Source organism: Herpailurus yagouaroundi, unplaced genomic scaffold, assembly GCF_014898765.1.
Source record: "Herpailurus yagouaroundi ecotype Mexico unplaced genomic scaffold, PumYag 183, whole genome shotgun sequence".
Lineage (NCBI taxonomy): Eukaryota > Metazoa > Chordata > Mammalia > Carnivora > Felidae > Herpailurus > Herpailurus yagouaroundi.
Genome location: NW_024412414.1, coordinates 3,396,701 through 3,417,440, shown reverse-complemented (window position 1 = coordinate 3,417,440; position 20,740 = coordinate 3,396,701). Strand labels below are relative to the sequence as shown.

The 20,740-nt window shown below is 41.0% G+C and overlaps 1 protein-coding gene across 3 annotated transcripts in view; it reads right to left on the bottom strand.

The window, feature by feature from the left end:
- The window catches only part of VGLL4 (vestigial like family member 4), a 168,878-nt gene that overhangs the window by 82,608 nt on the left and 65,530 nt on the right, over window positions 1-20,740 (bottom strand). The gene's annotated exons all lie outside the window — the stretch shown is intronic.

Genomic DNA, 20,740 nt, shown 5'->3' with positions numbered 1-20,740 from the left:
CACCACAAATAGAATAATAATTCACCAAAGGAAGTGTTCCTATGTTGATATTATTGTATGCTATCTGGAGACTTAGAAAATATCAAGGAATGTGTTATACTGTAGACCAAGACCTGAAATTTTAATATGCTAAAATAAGAGTTGAATAAATAATTTCAAGGGCTTATATGTTAAAAATCCAGCGACAGTTGCATTTTGGATAATAGGCATGCACACAGCAAGTTGTTCTAATCAAGTCTTATCAGGAGATTCATACAACACCCAATACTACTGCCATCACTGGAGAGCTGTAGGTGAAGCAGACAACAGAAAAATGAAGCTTTAATTTATAAGGGTATTTATTAACACTAGGTTACATATCCTAGAGTCTGAATAAGCTATGCTGAAAAGATACATATACTATCAATTATAATTAAAATAATGGCATTTGGCAGGGAGGGTCAGAAAAATAGCTCTTAGAGCATCTACTATACACAGATTATTGCATTTCAAACAATCTCAATATCTTTAAGCATCAGATCAAATTCAAATGATAGTTGTAGAGTACAATCACTGTGCTGTTCTTTGAAATAAGGTCTCAATCAAAAAACATGATGAGTCATTAGCCTGTCCCCTATGGGAGAAAGCTGGCTGCATATGAGAATTAACGTGGACTTTAAAAAAATCCTAGTGCTGAGGTGGCATCCCAAACTAATCTGAGGAGGTGAGACCCATGGTCTGTATCATTTCTGAAGAGTCCTGGGTGATTCTAATATGCAATCAAGGTTGAAAACCACTGCTTTTATCTGAGGGGGAAAAAAAATTACCCCCCTTAAGATACTTCATTTTAAACCCTTCTTCTGAGACAGTTTTCTTTTTAAAAATGTAGTGGTTTTAGGAGCTCCTGGGTGGCTCATTCGGTTAAGCATCCGACTCTTGGTTCGGCTCAAGTCATGACCTCATGGTTTGTGAGTTTGAGCCCCACACCATGCTCTCACAGTGCAGAGCCTGCTGGGGATTCTCTCTCCCTCTCTCTCTGCCCCTCCCCACTCACGCTGTCTCTGTCTCTCTCAAAAAGAAACTTAAAATAAAATATAGTGCTTTAACCAGATTTAAACAAAAACAGTTGTAAAGATAGGAGTACTTAGTAACTTCCCCTAAATGACCCTGTGTCACTTACAATGGGATTCTCTCAGCCTGAGTGGCAATCATCTGTGACGACAGTCCCATAAGTGTACCTTGATTTGTGTTCAGAATGATCTGTGGCAAAATTCCCAGCACCCAGACCCATCTTCCCTACTCATGTAGGAAGCCAGTGTGGTGCTACTCACAAGTGGTCCACAGAGGGGTTCAAGAAATGGATGCTACTATCCATAAGAGAGAGATACAGAAATGGAGAGTGCACATTTCCAAATTTTTATAGCAGTTTGACAGAGTAATTTTATGTCTCTTAAATCTTCATTTTATTTTTTTTTTATTTTTTTTTTTTAACGTTTATTATTTTGGGGACAGAGAGAGACAGAGCATGAACGGGGGAGGGGCAGAGAGAGAGGGAGACACAGAATCGGAAACAGGCTCCAGGCTCTGAGCCATCAGCCCAGAGCCTGACGCGGGGCTCGAACTCACGGAGCGCGAGATCGTGACCTGGCTGAAGTCGGACGTTTAACCGACTGCGCCACCCAGGCGCCCCTTAAATCTTCATTTTAAAAAATCAGCGCTGGGGCGCCTGGTTGATTCAGTAGATGGAACATGCGACTCTTGATCTTGGGGTTGTAAATTCGAGCCCCACATTGGGTACAGAGATGACTTTTAAAAAAATTTTTAGGGGCGCCTGGGTGGCTCAGTCAGTTAAGCATCCAACTTCAGCTCAGGTCATGATCTTACAGTCCGTGAGTTCGAGCCCCGCGTCGGGCTCTGTGCTGACAGCTCGGAGCCTGGAGCCTGCTTCGGATTCTGTGTCTCCCTCTCACTCTGCCCCTCCCCCTTCATGCTCTGTCTCTCTCTGTCTCAAAAATAAATAAACATTTAAAAAAAATTTTTTTAATAAAAATTTTTAAATGAGGGTTTATTTTTTCCATATTTCTATTTATTGAGTTTCGTTGTATTTTACAACGTATCAATAAAGCCTGGCAGGAAAAAAAAACAAAAAATGGAAACCCTAGTTTTCCACCCAGACGGTGTGAGAAGCCCTGTGCAGATGGCTGGCTATTTACAAAGGCCGACTGCAGCGCAGTGAACTCCCTCCACAGCGACGGCCTTCAGCCCAGCTCTGCACATCTTTCACCTCGTGCTTGAAGCACACTGAATCGCCTACTTTAAAACCACAGTGTTTCACTTCTCAATGCATATGTTCTCTCTTTGTCCAAGACTTTTCCGGCCTGTCTACCCAGCAAACACACCCATTCTTCTCTTAAGATTTGGCATACGCCCCTCTCATCCAATGGGAACCCCCTTCCTTCCATGTCCTCACTCCCTGCCCCTATCATCTTACCAGGTATATACTTCTAACCACGTCTAGACTTCAAGAGCAAGAACTATGGCTTCTTCGCTTCTTCAAGGTCTAGCATAAACCTGCCACATGGTAGGCCATCAATGAACACTTGTTGAATAAAATCAGTAAGGTTACACAGTAGGATTCACAGGTAGATTCCCCATCCAACTGCCCACCCCAGCACACACTGTATTACCTAACAAGGTTTCCCAAACTGGATTCTGTCGATATCTTTTGGTGCCACAAGTTCTGACATTTGAGGAACACTCATCGAGATTCTGAATGCACTTCAGGTTGCAATCCAAATACTGGAAAATGTCAATGCTTCTCAAGTTCATTTGCAGGCTAATAATATATTCATAATTGAAGTACCAACAGAATTGTTTTTAAGGAAACTGGAAAGATGGTTGTAAATTTTATCCACAAAAAAGCCAGGTAAGAAGGTCTACCTTTTTTTTTTTTAAACACTAAAGAAATTTGATCTGTTAGATATTTAAAATATAAAGCAAAGAACATTTTGGGGGTGGTCCTGGTACAGAATAAGTAGCACTATACAGATAATGCAATAAAGTTTTTGCTGAAAAACTTTAAAAACAGTAAGAATAGGGGCGCCTGGGTGGCTCAGTTGGTTGAGCGACTGACTCCGGCTCAGGTCATAATCTCAGTTTTTGAGTTCGAGCCCTGCATCAGGCTCTGTGCTGACAGCTCAGAGCCTGGAGCCTGCTTCAGATTCTGTGTCTTCCCTCTCTCTACCCCTCCCCTGCTCACGCTCTGTGTCTCTCTCTCAATAATAAATAAACATTAAAAAAAAAATTTTTTTTAATACAAAAAAACAGTAACAATATGTTCAGACTATCTAATTTGGAACAGGGAAACAATTTCTAAGCCTGAAACAAAAACACCTTAAATCAAAGAAAGAGATTACAGAGGAAAATATTGAAGAATTTGAATATACAAAGTTTATTAGGTTTTTGTACATTTGAAAACCATAAAATGAAGTAAAACAACAAAACAGAAGAATACATTTGTAACATATATCATGGTAGATGAAGGATCAATGTTTTTCATAAATAAAGAACATTTAAAAAAAATTTTTTTTAATGTTTTTATTTATTTTTGAAGGAGAGAGAAACAGAGCATGAGCGGGGGAGGAGCAGAGAAAGAAGGAGACACAGAATCCAAAGCAGGATCCAGGCTCTGAGCTGTCAGCACAGAGCCCAATGCAGGGCTTGAACTCACGAACTGTGAGACCATGACCTGAGCCAAAGTCGGACGCTTAACCGACTGAGCTACCCAGGCACTCCATAAAGAACACTTAAAACAAGTTAACAAAAGAATCTAAATATTTTTTAAATGAGCAAAGAACAAAAGAAAGAAATGAATAACCAATACATTTTTGAAAACTATTCAACCTTATTCATAAAGAAATACATTTTTAAATATCAAGTGATTTTGTATCTGCCTAATTCAACAAAAAAGACTTTTGCATCTTATTTCATGCAGGTGAGGTGAGATGCCAGTAGAATTTGTGTTTACTGCTATTGAAATATAAACAGAAAATGCCTTTCTACAAAGCAGTCTGACATCATATCAAGCTACGGATACTAACGACAGAATATTATGCGGCTATAATTCCTTCAAAAATAGAATGACACGAGGGGCGCCTGGGTGGCTCAGTCAGTTGAGCAGTTGACTTCGGCTCAGGTCATGATCTCACAGTCCGTGAGTTCGAGCCCCACGTCGGGCTCTGTGCTGACAGCTCAGAGCCTGGAGCCTGCTTCAGATTCTGTGTCTCCCTCTCTCTGACCCTCCCCTGTTCATGCTCTGTCTCTCCCTGTCTCAAAAATAAATAAAACGTTAAAAAAAATTAGAAAAAAAAAATAGAATGACACGAGGAAGTGCTATACTATGTACTGTATAACAGTACTACATAGGTTAACTGAATACCATCAAAATAGGATATAAAAGCAGTGTGTATTCTGGACACCAATTTTGCTTCTATATTAATGAATATATACACATACATAGAGAAAAAGTGTATGTCTTAAAGAGACAGTAAAGAGTATCAAAATAACAGTGCCTGTCTTTGAGTGACGGGCATTTTTGACATTTTTCTGTATTTCTAATTTACCTACAAAGAGTATATTTCCATACAGAATCAAGGTGAGGGTGCAGGTTCCCCACTTATTAAAAAGCAGGTGCAGGGGCGCCTGGGTGGCGCAGTCGGTTAAGCGTCCGACTTCAGCCAGGTCACGATCTTGCGGTCCGTGAGTTCGAGCCCCGCGTCGGGCTCTGGGCCGATGGCTCAGAGCCTGGAGCCTGTTTCCGATTCTGTGTCTCCCTCTCTCTCTGCCCCTCGCCTGATCATGCTCTGTCTCTCTCTGTCCCAAAAATTAAAAAAACTTTAAAAAAAAAAAATTTAAAAAAAAAAAAAAAAAAAGCAGGTGCATAATGAGAAAACATGCCCTGGTGAGGCCTAAGTGGTGAATCATATGTTTGTTTGTTTTTTTAACACCACAATACACCCTTTTAATTTAGATTTAACAACTAAAGATGCCAAACATGAGACCTTTGTAAGATTCAAAGACGTTTAAGATGTTTATTCAAAGATGTCCTAAAGAAACTAAAAAGAAACTCCCTGTACTGGGGTGCCTGGGTGGCTCGGTCAGGTGGGCATCTGACTTCAGCTCAGGTCATGATCTCACACTCTGTGAGGCTCTGTGCTGACAGCTCGGAGCCTGGAGTCTGCTTCGGATTCTGTGTCTCCCTCTGTCTGTGCCCTTCCCCTGCTCGTAGTCTCTCTCTCTTTCTCAAAAATAACTAAACATTAAAAAATTTTTTTTAAAAAGAGAAATTCCCTGTACTTTCAACTTTCAGAACACGTAGACATGTGTGCATATACTTTCTGTCTTCTGTTGTTTACTAGTTATTTCATGTATTAGTATCGATTCCCCAAACAGACCCTAAGCTTCTGGAGAGAAAAAATGGAACTTCAGTTTTTGGTATAAAGCTCCCCACAGCATACACTCGGCACTCCCTAAGTAGTCACCGTGGCAGCATCTCAACATCTTAGTGGGAAAATGATGGCCAAATGGTGAGAGCAGCCCAGGCTGGTTACTAGGTTAAATCACTGGATTTGCTAGAGAGTGGATTACCGATTCAGAATAGAATCACCAAAACTGCGAGCTGCTTAATAAAAGCTGGGAGATCAAATTCACTCTCCAGACACTTTTTTTAAAAACAAAATGCTGTCCTTAGAACATGTAGAGAGAAGGGAACTTTTTTTTCATTTAGATTTTTTTAAGTTTTTATATTTAAATTCCAGTTAGTTAACATACAGAGTAGTAGTAGTTCCAGGTGTATAATATGGGATTCAACACTTTCATACAACACCCAGTGCTCATCACAAGTGCCCTCCTTAGTCCCCCATCACCTATCTAACCCATCCCCCACCCAACTCCCCTCTAATAGCATCAGTTTGTTCTCTGTATAGTTAAGAGTCTGTTTCTTGGTTTGCCTCTTTCGCTCTTTTTTTCCCTATAATCATTTGTTTTCTTTCTTAAATTTCACATATGAGCACAATCCTATGATATTTATCTTTTTCTGACTGACTTACTTCACTTAGCATAATATTCTCTAGCTCCATCCACGTTGTTGCAAATGGCAAGTTTACATCCTCTTTTATTCCACTGTGCACATACACCCCGTCATCTTTATCCATTCATCCATCGACGGACATTTAATCTGCTTCCATAATTTGGCTATTGTAGACAATGCTGTTATAAGCATCAGGGGACATGTAGGGAGAAGGGAATATTTTAATGTTAAGTCTAACAATAATCTCTTCAAAGACACTGGGAAATATAAATAACCCTACTGCGTTATTTGGCTCCTCCAGAGGATTTAACTGCTCTCTTCTTCCCGGGATTCTAAGTTAGATACTTAGCTAGTGTTTTTATTTTAAAGTATTCTCTTTACTGAGCATTTATTCTCTTCAAATCACTGTAGCCTGATATATGAATAACAATCACAACAGACCTAACCAAAAGAAGAAAGGAAGCTTGACTATACCTTGACTTAATGTATCAGTTGAACAAGAAGTTGGCTGTCTAAAAATACTTCAAAGCATCTCTAGAATCCACTGCCATTTATGGGTACATTCCTCAAAATAATACGACAGCAGCAAGAGTAAAGATGATGCTGATGCTTGCACAACACTTCCTTGGTCAAGGCACTTTCCCTTTTTTATCTAATTATAGTAATTACTAAGACAAAGGTCTTAATGAACCTAGTCTTAAAATGTCTTAAAATCAAAAGTCTTAAATGAACCTAGACTACGTGTGAAGAAAGAAGACTTAAGAAACCAAACTTTCTTTTCTGTTAACTATTATTTAGAATGCAAAGTTCTGTGGCTCATTAAAGGCCTAGCTACAATCCCAACTTCTCTAAGAACCCCATTAGCTCAGATTAATCTGTATCATTCCACCTTATTTTAGATATACTGCGCTTAATTCTAAAACAAGGGAGACTATGAGATAATTTATGTATCTCTCCCCAACCAGTTTATAAAGGCTGCTTTGCACACAGTAGGTCTTCAAAAAACATAGCTGTTGAGCTGAAGGAGATACCAAAACAAAACACTTTTCAAATGCCTCAAGTATCCATGAGGTGAACCTACATATCTATTAGGCTTCCTAGATCACTGAATTTCCTTTCAAGGAAAGACTTCCTAAGTATACAGTAAAATATTGTTTATTTCTCTAACTTGGAGCTGCTCACAGTGAAATGATGAAAAATAAACAGTATTTTGTCAAATTTTTCACAAAAGCAAAAACCATTAAGCTATATGTCTTTACTTTTATTGTGAATAAAACAGTGCCATTTCTTTTTTTTTTTAATTTTTTTTTCAACGTTTTTTATTTATTTTTGGGACAGAGAGAGACAGAGCATGAACGGGGGAGGGGCAGAGAGAGAGGGAGACACAGAATCGGAAACAGGCTCCAGGCTCTGAGCCATCGGCCCAGAGCCCGACGTGGGGCTCGAACTCCTGGACCGCGAGATCGTGACCTGGCTGAAGTCGGACGCTTAACCGACTGTGCCACCCAGGCGCCCCCCCAAGATTTTATTTTTAAAGTAATCTCTATACCCAACATGAGGCTCAAATTCACAACGCCAAGATCATTGCACGCTCCATTGACTGAGAGAGTTCAGGCTCCCCAAAACACTCTCAACTTCAATTAAGTATTAGTAGATTATTTGCTGTAATATAGTAGTACTTTAACACAAATATATGTACAGTACTCTAAAAATAACTTTAAAATGGTTCTTCAAAACAAAGATTTAAACTTTCAATACAATAGCACCCTCTAGGGGTGAGTTTTAAAATGCAAAGATAATTTTGAGAAGGCAAACTGCACAATTTGGGCCATTCTCATCTGATATACATTATATTTCAAACACAGTGAGCCTATTTTATTTAAAAGTCACACAATGAGCCTCCTATTTTATTTAAAAGTCACAGCAAATATCTTTTAACAAACAGTTGAACTGTCACTAAACTCTGCAAAAATTAAAATACCAACAAAACTAGTTCAATTGTTCTCAAATGACTGAATAGGAAATCTGCTTTATTAACATGATTTAAGATATAAGTAGTATTTAAAAGTACATTTTATATTTTATATAAGTGTAATTGACATATACTATATTGGTTTCAGGTGTACCACATAGTGAATCAATATATGTATCTCTACATGCACACACATACACACATATACATATATATATATACATTGCCAAGTGATCACCATGATAAACTTAGCTCACATCTTTGACTTATGTCTTAAATCAGAATAAATCAGTACTGGGAGAAGGAATTGAATCAATTAGCATTTAAGGAAGGAGAAACCTCTTGCAAAACACCATAACATTAGTTTTACAACTAGTACCTTATATGCTTAACAACAAAAATGTTTTCTTGTAACATTTTATTATTATTTTAGAGGTTTTCATTACTAAAAACAACGTAGGTTCAGTAAATCCCATCCAAAGGACCCTCACAAATAAAATATTATTCTGATATTCACATTCTCACAAATCCTAATCACCCATAGATGTATCCCTTCACAGTTGGCTAGAACTGCTTTCCATGGTAAAAATCAGAGAAGAAATCCAATGAAGGAAAAGTCCCAGGTATTTAACATACGAAGGACTAAAATCACTGATAGTCCCAATATGTGACCCAATCTTCAATTAACAGTTCAATCTGCCTTCACAGTGCTTTAGTACACAGCATTTTTCCACCTCCAAAATCACCCATGCACCCAGTCAGGATCCAGTCTAGAACACAGATCCCACACCAGGCATTTTAAAAGAGAATTTTAATGCTTCCCTGCCTGTGCCCCCTTCTAGTAACTACCTCCATAAGGTAATTATTATCCTAAGCTTTAACAGTGTAAATTATTTGGACCACTTCATACAAACAGAACCATGTACTCTTCTATGTGTGCCATGTACGCTTCTGTGATTGGATTCTCTCAACTTGTTTATGAGTGGTGCCTTTATGTCTATATGTGGCTGAAAACTCATTCCTCTTCACTGCTGTATAGCATTCTGTTGCCCTAAGAGACGACACTTCTTCCAGTTCACTGTTGATGGGCATCTCGGCAGTTTCTATTTGGGGGCTATTCTAATTATGTTTGCCACCAATATTCTTAGCACATGTCTTTGGTGAGCATACGGCTGCCTTGGGTTTTGTTTGTTTGTTTGTTTGTTTCTGGTGAGAACTGAAATCAGATTAATATATGTCTTCCCACTTTATTTTTTTTACAGCTTTACATTTTTTAAATCTTTTCCACTGGAGTATAGTTGACACACCATGTTGGTGCACAAGTGTAGTTGGACACAGTGACAATGCGGCAGTCGTACCAATACATACACCTGCCGGAGCGTAGGGACTTCAGGGTGCTCCACATCCTTGCTTTTCCACCTTTTCATTTCCACTACTCTGCTAAGTGTGGACCAGCCACACTGAGGTTTTACTTTGCAGTTCCCTGCCCGATAGTAAAACTCCTAAATGCTTGTACGAGGCAGAAGGACAGGATTCACCACACGGACAAAGGGAAAGAGTCTAAGCCAGTGCCTCTTAACCAGGCAGTTGTGCTGCCCCCCACCTGGGGGACACTGGGCGATGCCTGGTTGTCATAACTTGGGAGCGCTTACTGGCACCTAACAGATGGAGGCCAAGGACACTGCCAAACGTGCTACAATACAGAAGGCAGCCCCCACAACGAAGAATTAGCTAGGCCAAAATGGCAATGATGTCATTATCAAAAAACCCTGGTTTAAGCAAACAATTATTAGAATTTTTCTCCTTAGCCATACAATCAACGGCTGGTACAGCTCAAGAGGCCAATTTCCTATTTTCTCAATAGGTTATTTTCTCCCTAAAGTTGAAGGGACAGAAGACAAAGGACACATGCTGTATGTTGGGCATGGTCGAGGGCGCAGCATTACCTTCTTTCGTATACCTTGTTCCTTTTTTAATCCTCACAACCATGCTACTAGGTACTATCACAGTTTTAGAGGATGAGGAAACAGGTATCAGAGAGGCTAAGTGCCTTGTCCAAACTCACACAACAGTGGTAGGTCTGGATCTGAAGCTGTGCTTTTTCACTACACCAAAGGTCTTACGTTTACTAAAAATAAGGAGAGTTTTTTAAGTCCACAAGGATTGTTGACTTGCAAGGGATGAGTTTCACATTAGTTTTGCAAAATGCCACTGAATAAAAACTGGGTCTAAAAAATAAATCATTGGCAATGTTAAGATTAACACGCACCTGTAAGAACTGTACCTTAAAATTTTTCAACAAATACATCTTCCCCACAACACTGTGAGCTCTCTGAAGTTAGGTCATGTCTTATTTCTTGTTGGGTATGCCTAAACATACTCCTAAACTCCTACAGGAGTAGGCATTTAAAGTTCCCTGGATTAGTGACCTAAAACCCCAGTGAGGGAAAACAAGAGTCCTCATAAAGCGAGCAGATGGTTCAGACTGTATTTTTTTCACCCAGTCAACTGTATTTAGTATCAAGTAGAATAAAGAGGTTTTGATTGCAAATATTCAATTAAGTCAAATAACAGTCAATACCATCAAATTCTCTTCACAACACAAACAATTCAATTTTTCCAAAGATGGATTTACATGCATTGCCCTGTCAACCATCCTTCAACGTTTTCACTGATGCTTCTATCTGAGAGGGCGTTACAGTCTTAGGGCAGTTTCCAATCCTGGATACACATCACCCAGGAGGCCCTGAAAGCCATATCTGGAAGGTGATTTAATAAATCTGGGGAAGGACACAGTGGGGCCCTGAAAGATGTATTTTGAATTTATACCCAGGAAACAGCTGTGCTCAGTACAGTTTAAAAATAGCTCCCCAAATAATTCTCACATGTGGCCCGTCCCCCTGAGGTTCAGGAGTTCTGCACTGGGGATGTTGAGCTGAAATTAGTAAAAGAGCATCACGCTGAGGAAACCCCTTGCCATTCACACCCTCCAGAGTTCAAGGGCATCCCAATGAGTTACTCCTGGACAGGACTAGGGGGCGACGTGAGCCAACTTTAGACACAGCTCAACCTTGTTTCCACTGAGAAGCTGAACTGTGAACCCCATAATTTGACTTTACACAGTGTAAGAGACAACTGAGCCCCCGCATTCTCAGCCTTCTTCAACCACTGGCGTTCAGTAGCCAGAATAAAACCAGAAATTTATAAACTGCCAATATTCAACTGTTTTGAGACTTGAAATGCATACACCGGGCTTTCCTACTTATCCTCACGTGGGTAAGGGTGTGTACTGTGTGAGGGGTCCTGGAAACAAGACAGGGCATTTACTGGTGGAGCAGAGTAGCATTTCCACAGTGTGTATGTCTAGTCAAGGCTGGTGATGGTGAATTTTTAGTGACTTAGAGCACCATGAATCTCCCTTCAGAGGACTTAGACAGCTGTAATGTCACTTTGGTATGGTCCTCTGATTAATATCTATCTTATCACTGTTTCCCCAGTCCATCACACTGTCTGGCACCTGGTAGGTGATCAATATAGAACTAGGTTTCTAACCAGACTTAGAAGACTAGCGATATTCCAGCCTCCCGAGGAATCAGTGAGTACTGTGGACCCAGGAAGAGTAAACCACAGCCCTGGAGGGAGGGGTGCGGGGGGGGGGGGGGGGAGGCAGACCCTAAGGAAAGGGAGAAGAGGGCCTAGGAATTAAGGGCTAATCCAAGGAGGAAGGGCTGTAGGGGAATAGGGCCATCCACAGAGGAAGCCAGGAATGGGGAGGCAAAAGAGGAGAAAGAAGGTAAAACTGGAAGCTGATAGCCATGATAAGCTTACCCCTTGCACTCTGCAATCTCAGACTGGCATTCCAGTAGGAAAAAAGCACTAGAGTCAGTCAGAAAAGTTAGGTTCCTATCCCCTAGAGAATTTTCCTTCTTCCAGCCTCAATTTCCTGATCTGCAAAAGAAGGATGATAAAACTTCACTTGCCCATTACATACGGCAGCCAAGGACCCAGGGAAGGACAGCTATTACAGCAATGCATGAATTACAAAGCACATACAAATGGAGTGAATTATTACTGCCATTCTTTCCACAGATGATGAGGTTTCTTGGTATCCCGTGAGGAGAAGCAGAGCCTGTTCAGACATTAGACTGCCCTGCCCACTCCCGACTCCCAAAGAACTTCAAACAGAAACATCTATAAAAACGCGGGAACAAAGGTCGACTTTTTGCCGGTTAGCAGTTTCCTTATGCTTAATTAGACCTATGTGGATTTCTGAGAGTCCAGGAATGCCCCTGCCACATACCTCTTCTGTGCATCCTGAGGACAGAAAAGTAATTTAAGACAGCTGTGGATCTGCAAAGGAATCTGCACACCCAAAGAAATCCGCACACATCTTTTTTAACTTTAAAAATATGACCTTGATGCATGTTCAGTTAAATTTAGCAACTTTACCCTAAAAGCTGTCAAATATTTAAAAATCATAGCGACTACTTCTCCATTATTTAAATGGAACAAAAGCTTCTCCTGCAGACTGCGTTAAAAACAGGGATCTGACACCAGAGCGGATTTACTCAGCTGACCTCACACAAATGTACTTCCTTTACTTACATATTTCCCCAAGCCTCATTTCTTCTTTCTAATGCACCATACATCCCCCTTCAATAAACAACATTCTTCCTTCAACCTCTATGGTGCATGCATCAGCCTTAAAATTCTAAGGTTCTGTGTAATTCCTCTGTTCCCTTTTGCCCTTCATCCATACCCAACCTTAGGCTGCCACGTTCATTTGCAATCTCAAGACAGAATTTCATGTTTTGGATAATAAATGGCAGTAATTATTACTTAGAGATGGCTGTTGCTGCTGGGTTTATGGAGGTTTTTCTTAAGTTTTTCCGACTTGAAGGCATGTGGATAGTGTGTGTGTGCTATACTTCCCAGGGCAAAAAAAAAAAAAAAAAGAGGACACACACATACACACACACACTTTTACCCTAGCAATGGACATGAAGATATTGTTTAGATCATTTCCTGGTGGTTTGAATTAACAATAGTAACAAAGGGCAAGAGGGCTTAAAGTAACCAAAAGTTCTACATTTCTTGGGGAGAACACGAAGGCGAGCCAAGCCACCACTACCTAGAGGAGATCTAGTTTTTCAGCTCAATAAGAATGAAAAGATCTAGGGGCGCCCTGGTGGCTCAGTGAGTTAAGCAGCTGACTTTATCTCAGGTCATGATCTCGTAGTTCATGTGTTTGGGCTCTGTGCTGACAGCTCGAGCCCGGAGCCTGCTTCGGATTCTGTGTCTCCCTCTCCCTCTGCCCCTCCCCCCACTCATGCTTGTTCTCCCTTTCTCTCTCTCTCTCTCTCTCTCTCTCTCTCTCTCTCTCTCTCTCAAATAAACAAACTTTTAAAAAACGAAAAGATCTAAAATTCCTGGTTGTCTTTAGTTCCAGGTAAGGCTAGTTACCAGAGGGTTAAGCAGCCTAACCACCCCTAAACGTTTCACATATAATCCTATTACTTTTGAATGGCTCTCAGTGTTCTTTGAAATTCTACTTGTTCAAGGATTCCTGTTACAGAATATCTGTGCTAACAGCCCTGCGGTACACGCTGCCAAGAAGAAAATTATGATCCTTGTTGCACTAATGCCAATTTACATGGCATCAAAACAAACGATTCTTCCTGCTCTTTCTTCTCCATTTTCCCAGTAAAACAAGTTTTAAAAAGAGAAGGAGAAACATGAGAAAACACAGCTTTGCACCTGCACACTGAGTGCCATTTCCCGCACAAATAACCAAATGACCGTATTTTATTTACAGATGCTCTAAAAATACATCTGCTTCCAAAGAGCAGGCTAAAATACTTCTAGTTTGGCCTGGAACCACCAAGGAAAGGTACCCCAATACATTTTCCTTTGGAAGGCTGACACGTTGAAAAAAAAAAAAACCCTTTCCTTCTCGTGTTGAATCAAACCTTCCAATCATCCTATGACAGAGCACTGCAGCGTGTTCAATGATCGAATATCATGATTAATTAAAGAACCAGCTGCCCATTTTAATAAACTGGGAAGGCCAGAGAGAAAAGAAACACATGAACTCTTTCTAGACCTTTCTTTTAACACCTGGCACGTGGCCCACTCATCTCCATGAAAGAAAAATCAAGCCTTCTATTCTCACTTGTAAATGCATTTAGTCAGCAAGCAACAAAAGAGAGTGTGAATAACTTGCCTAATATGCAGTTATAAAATACTTAAACGCCCACTATGTGCACCGAGTACATGAAGGTGAAAATATTCTGAAGACCTGAAAAGTTCTATTTAGCTGTTGCTAGAAGACACTATATAGCATTTCTATTGTTGATAAAAGAGTGTTGCTGAGCTCTAGAATTAGAGACATCCATCCTACAAGACTACCCATACAAACTGACCCCTACCCTCCAAGCCTCAGGTACAAAGTGATCCTGCCCAGGATCACAGTAGAGGTAAAAATCCACCCAGCACAGGTACAATGTTCCTGGCTCCAAGCACTGTTCACTTGTTTTTGGGACCCTAAACAAACGGCAAGCAAGACATCCATACACAATGTTAATGCTCACAACGCTTCACCGGCCCAGAAGAGACTGGGGCCCAAACATAAATAAGGTATAGTCCCTGTCCTTGAAGAGCTTCCAACTGAAGACAGACAACAAGAACTACAGACAAACAATAGGAAGCAAAGGGGGGAGAGATCCTATTTCTGAAGAGACGTAGGTATGGCTTCATAAAGAGAGTGGCATTTGTCTGCACCCTCACAAGAACACAGTTTCAAAGAAGGCTTGAGGGTCAAAGCGTTCCCAACAGTATTTCCTAAGACATCAACAAAATAAAATATTTGATACAGCTCAATGAGATTTCCAGAGGCATATTAAGTGAACTTTCAGGCATTACTCAGGGCAAAAGTAACTTCAAATATTGAAATACTTAAAATGTGCAATCCTAAGAGGCCAGGAGCTAGTCAAAAGCAGGTTCCAATCTTGGATCTGTCCCAGAACAGCTATGTGAGTACACATGTATTATGTAATGCCTTGGATCTGGCTCTCCATCTTTGAAAAATGGGGAGAATGCTAACATGCTCAAAAGACTGATCTTTCTATGGGTGGCTCCATCGGTTAAGCATCCTACTTCTGCTCAGGTCTTGATCTCACCATTGGTGAGTTCGAGCCCCACATAGGGCTCTGTGCTGACAGCCCAGAGCCTGGAGCCTGCTTCAGATTCTGGGTCTCCCTCTCTCTCTGCCGCTCCCCCACTCACCCTGTCTCTCTCTCTCTCTCTCTCTCTCTCTCTCTCTCTCTCTCTCAAAAATAAACATTTAAAAAAAGACTAATCATTCTCCTTGGATGCCACCGCTTCTAACATGCTATTTAATACAGTCTGTTATAATCATGCATGGCTTTATCTTCCCTACAGACCAAGAGCTCCCTGAGAGTCAACCTCTTTGCTTATTAACTCTGAAATAGCCCAGGAGTACCTGGGTGGCTCAGTTGGCTAAGCGGTTGACTTCGGTTCAGGTCACGATCTCATAGTTTGTAGGTTCGAGCCCCGTGTCTGGCTCTGTGCCAGCAGCTCAGAGTCTGGAGCTGCTTCAGATTCTGTGTCTCCCTCTCTCTGCCCCTTTCCCACTCGCTCTCGCTCTCTCTCTCTCTCAAAAATAAAATTAAAACATTAAAAAAAAAATCTGAGGATCCACATAAGAGTGAAAACATATGGTATCTGTCTTTCTCTGTATGACTTATCTCACTGGATCCTGAGAAACTTAACAGAAGACCATGGGGGAGGGGAAGGAAAGAAAAAAAAAAAAAAAAAGAGAGGGAAGGAGCCAAACCATAGGAGACTCTTAAAAACTGAGAACAGGGGCGCCTGGGTGGCGCAGTCGGTTAAGCGTCCGACTTCAGCCAGGTCACGATCTCGCGGTCCGTGAGTTCGAGCCCCGCGTCAGGCTCTGGGCTGATGGCTCAGAGGCTGGAGCCTGTTTCCGATTCTGTGTCTCCCTCTCTCTCTGCCCCTCCCCCGTTCATGCTCTGTCTCTCTCTGTCCCAAAAATAAATAAAACGTTGAAAAAAAAAAAAACTGAGAACAAACTGAGGGTTGATGGGGGGTGGGAGGGAGGGGACGGTGGGTGATGGACATTGAGGGGGGCACCTGTTGGGATGAGCACTGGGTGTTGTATGGAAACCAATTTGACAATAAATTTCATATTAAATAAAATAAAATAAGATAAAATAAAAATCTGAAACAACCCAGTGCTAGCACCAGTAGGCGCCCAATACCTGCCAAATTCTCCTTCTACTGGATTTCTATTCACTATGAAAATTCCTGCCTTTGTACTATAGACTGTTCTTCAAATTCTGAAACAATCCCAATTTCAAATTCTGAGTTTCATCTTGCACACTTTAGCATATCTCTAGTCCAGTAGTATTTTTTTGTGCAATTAGTGCTATAGGTTTAAAAAATGTTATCTGTCTCTTTGGGGACCTGGGCATATGAAATGCTGGTGAAAAATCATTTATATTGAATTCTTAAAATTAAAAAACTTTGACATTCTGAGACTCAAGCTTTATTTTAATGGAACTTTCATTTCAGCTCTGCTTCCATAATAGATCAAGAACACAGAACACCAAACAGCATCAAAAACAGTCCACTGCATGGTTCTGTTTCATCAGAGTAGCTGTGGGACAAAACAGCTAAGCTATCATACACAAATGTCTTCACAAAAATGAAAACATACACCTGGCTTGTTTGTTTATGCAAGCACTGAGTAAGAAGGACCTGGGTATACCTATTTTGTGGGGCAGCCCAAATTCCTGCTCTGCTGGGAAGGAGGAACACCCTCAGGATGGAGTGCCGATAACAAAGTGCTGCGAGCTAACAGCACCAGCACTTTTCCCAAACGCTCCCCAATCACCAACATTCAGCAAATTGCTATCACAGAAGGAACAAGCCCCATTTAAAACTAGGTATGAATGAGGGGTGCCTCGGTGGCTCAGTCAGTTAAGTTTCTGACTCTCGATTTTAGCTCAGGTCATGATCTCATGCTCGTGAGAGATCAAGTCCTGAGTCGTGCTCCACGTTGAGTATGGAGCCTGCTGGGATTCTCTCTCTCCCTCTCTCTCTTCTCCTCCCCTACTCACCTTTTCTCTCTTTCTCAAAATAGATAAACGTCAAAAAAATTTTTTGAGTAATAATGAGAAATGAACCATCACCAAATGATGCAAGATAAAAGAAGGAAAGAAAAGTAACAAGGTGTTAAAACACACCAGGGAAATTATGCTGCACAGAATTTTGAAAGTTATGAACCAATATATCTCTGTGATATATACCAAAAAAAGAAGAAGAAAAGGCATAACCTCTCTGAAGTAAGAGCTCTATTTTTAAGAAACAGGATGACAACACGGGGAGATGAAAAGACAGCCAGCAGAGTTCAGGAAAGAAATAGAAAAAAAGTAGTCTGTGACGGAAATGGATGCTGCATTAAAAGCAATAAAAGAAACAGACGTGAATAAAAACGCCACTGGGTATACAGAGGACAGGCTGCAAGAAATCACAGTGGTTGGTTCAAGGGTAAGTACAAGATCTGCACGTTTGCTGTAGATTTTCTAGAAAGAAGCCTAAGAGACTGGAAGAGACAGTCTCCTCTGGCTTATACAATGTAGCCATGCTGCTGGACAAAGCCACATACCCAAGAAAATCACAGGTAAATGAAGCCAGAACCTGGTAACACCAGGATCCTTTGAATCTCACTGCCCCTGAAGCCCATCCTACCTCTGGACTTTTCAGCTACGTGAATTAATAAGTTCCTTTTATTTTTAAAATCATTTGATTCAGTTTTCCATTACTTGGAACTGAAAGCTTCTTGATCAGATGGAAAAACAACTGAAATAGAAAAGGCAAATTTTTCATAATTTTAAAATACACTGGGAAGCCAAAAGGGGGGAGGGGGGCGGGAAATGTTGGAAAAAGCATTGAAAACAATAGGAGAAGGTAGTAAAGTGGCTTATTGTAAAGTTAACTTATAAAAATCCAGTATAAAAATTTTTGGGGGTGCCTGGGTGGCTCAGTCGGTTGAGCGGCCGACTTGGGCTCAGGTCATGATCTCGTGGTCAGTGAGTTCGAGCCCCACGTTGGGCTCTGTGCTGACAGCTCAGAGCCTGGAGCCTGCTTCAGATTCTGTGTCTCCCTCTCTCTGACCCTCCCTCGTTCATGCTCTGTCTCTCCCTGTCTCAAAAATAAATGTTAAAAAATAATAATAATAATAATAATTTTTGGAGGCACTTGGGTGGCTGTCACTTAAGTGTCTAATTCTTGATTTCAGCTCAGGTCATGATCTCACAGTTCATGGGATTGAGCCCTGCGTTGGGCTCTGTGCTGACAGTGGGATTCTCTCTCTCCCTCTCTGCCCCTCCCCACTCAAGCTCTCCTTCTCTCTCGAAATAAATAAATTTTTTTAAAAAGTTAATAATACTTGGCGTGTGGTAGACACAATGTGATGGCTAACTCACAATATACTCCCAACTCCCTTCCCCCTTATTACCTCCACTAGAGGAGGTAGGAAAACTGAATATTCCAGAGTTCTCATAGCTAGGAGTAGCTAGGGAATACAGGCCTGACCAATGAGACGTAAACATAAGTCTGCTTTGGCTTCTAGAAAAGTTTTTGCTTTTCCTAATAAAAAGGTCAGTCTGGGCTTGTTATACTGTTTTTTTCTGCCTTTCCTGACTATCTGGAATGCACATGTGATACCTGGAGATAAGGCAGCCATTTTGTGACCATAAAGCAAATAGCTACAAAAGAAACTTAATAGTGGTTACCCGAGAAAAAGTAGGAACTTGAGATGGGAAAGACTTTCTTCACTGGCTGACTTTTTTTCTCTAAACATTTTATAACCAAAACTGATAAAATAAGGATTATTTGGTAACTACAGGAGGAGAGATTATGAAGGGTCCCACAAAGTAGTTAAGAGGTTTTAGACAAGGGACAAGTAAAAGTTGGGTAAGCAAAATAGCAAAGGGAGACAATATTCAGGCTACAAAAATGACATGAGCCACTGAGTTTACCAAAGCAAAGGGTTTGGGGTAGTGAAAAGCAACAGAAAATATACCTGAAAAGATAAAAGGGGCCAGAGGATGAGGACCAGGACGTGACTCTGTACAGCAACATAAAATAGTCCAGAACAGCTATTGGTTCCTTTTAGGGAGAGGAAGGCAGTGATATAATAAAAACAGTGTCTGAATATCAGTCTGGGATACAGAATAAGCTGGGAAAGAAGCAAAAGGAAAAGGAGGTGGAAATCACAACTAATTCATCCCACTTAATTCCCAGGTTTCAAAATTAAATTAGCAATACCTCATAAAAAAAAAATTATGTTGGTGCATTATGTTGAAGAATTTGGACAGCTCTGTCATTATGCACTACTTATATATCATTATTTCTTTTTCTTTCTTTTTTTTTTTTTTTTTTTTTTTTGAGGGCGAGTGAGCAAGCAGGGGAGGGACAGAGAGAATCCCAAGCAGGCTCTGAGATATCAGCACAGAGCCCAATGAGGGGCTTGATCCCATGGATCGAGAGATCATGACCTGAGCTGAAACCAAGAGTCAGACGCTTAACTGACTGAGCCACCCAGATGCCCCTATCATCATTTCTGACATTAGCGAAATGATGGATTTAATTTCTCTGTGCTAAACATTAATGTAAGAGAATACATTTGCCATTTCTTTTTCCATTATACTGGAAGTATAAGTTCCATCTAAATAGCTCCACAAAGGAGAGCAGCTTCTAGACAGACCAATGCCTAGAAGGAAGGCAACTATAGTCCGATCTACTACATTTGCAGAGAGATCATAAAAGAGCACGCAGTTAGGAATCTGAAGACTTGGGTTCTGGTTTCAAGTCTACTTCTAGTTCCCTGCATGGTCTTGGACAAGCCACCCCCTTTTTCTGAAGCTTGGCACTCATCTATAAAACAAAGGAGTTAGACTAAAAGTGTGCTATAATTCTCTTAACTGTGAAACTTTATGAATAGTTTCTCCTTAGAGCTGGCAGTAATGGCAACTGAGAACCTGGGTCCAGAACTCCAGAGCTAGAATTGAACAACAGAGACAGGTAGTAAAAGGTCACCACGACACCCCGAACATGCATCACTCCAATCAGCTATATAAAACTTCTTGAATATTGAAGAAGTCCTACCCTCAGGAACCTGTATGATCCAAGTTCCTATGTACCTTGAATATGGAGATCTTAATAGCTACCAGAAAGTACATCATCCATAATATATAGAAGGCTTCTGAGAGGCACCTGCATGGCTCCTGGGTGGTCGATTAAGCATCCAACTTTGGCTGAGGTCATGATCTCGCTGTTCAGAGTTCGAGCCCCACATTGGGCTCTGTGCTGAGAGCTCAGAGAATGGAGCCTATTTCAGATTCTGTGTCTCCCTTTCTCTCTCTCTTTGCTCCTCCCTGCTCATGCATGCTCACACACTCTCTCTCTCTCTAAAATAAATAAACATTAAAAATTATAAGGCTTTTGGGGCGCCTGGGTGGCTCAGTCGGTTAAGCGTCCGACTTCAGCTCAGGTCACGATCTCACGGTCCGTGGGTTCGAGCCCCACGTCGGGCTCTGGGCTGATGGCTCGGAGCCTGGAGACTGCTTCCGATTCTGTGTCTCCCTCTCTCTCTG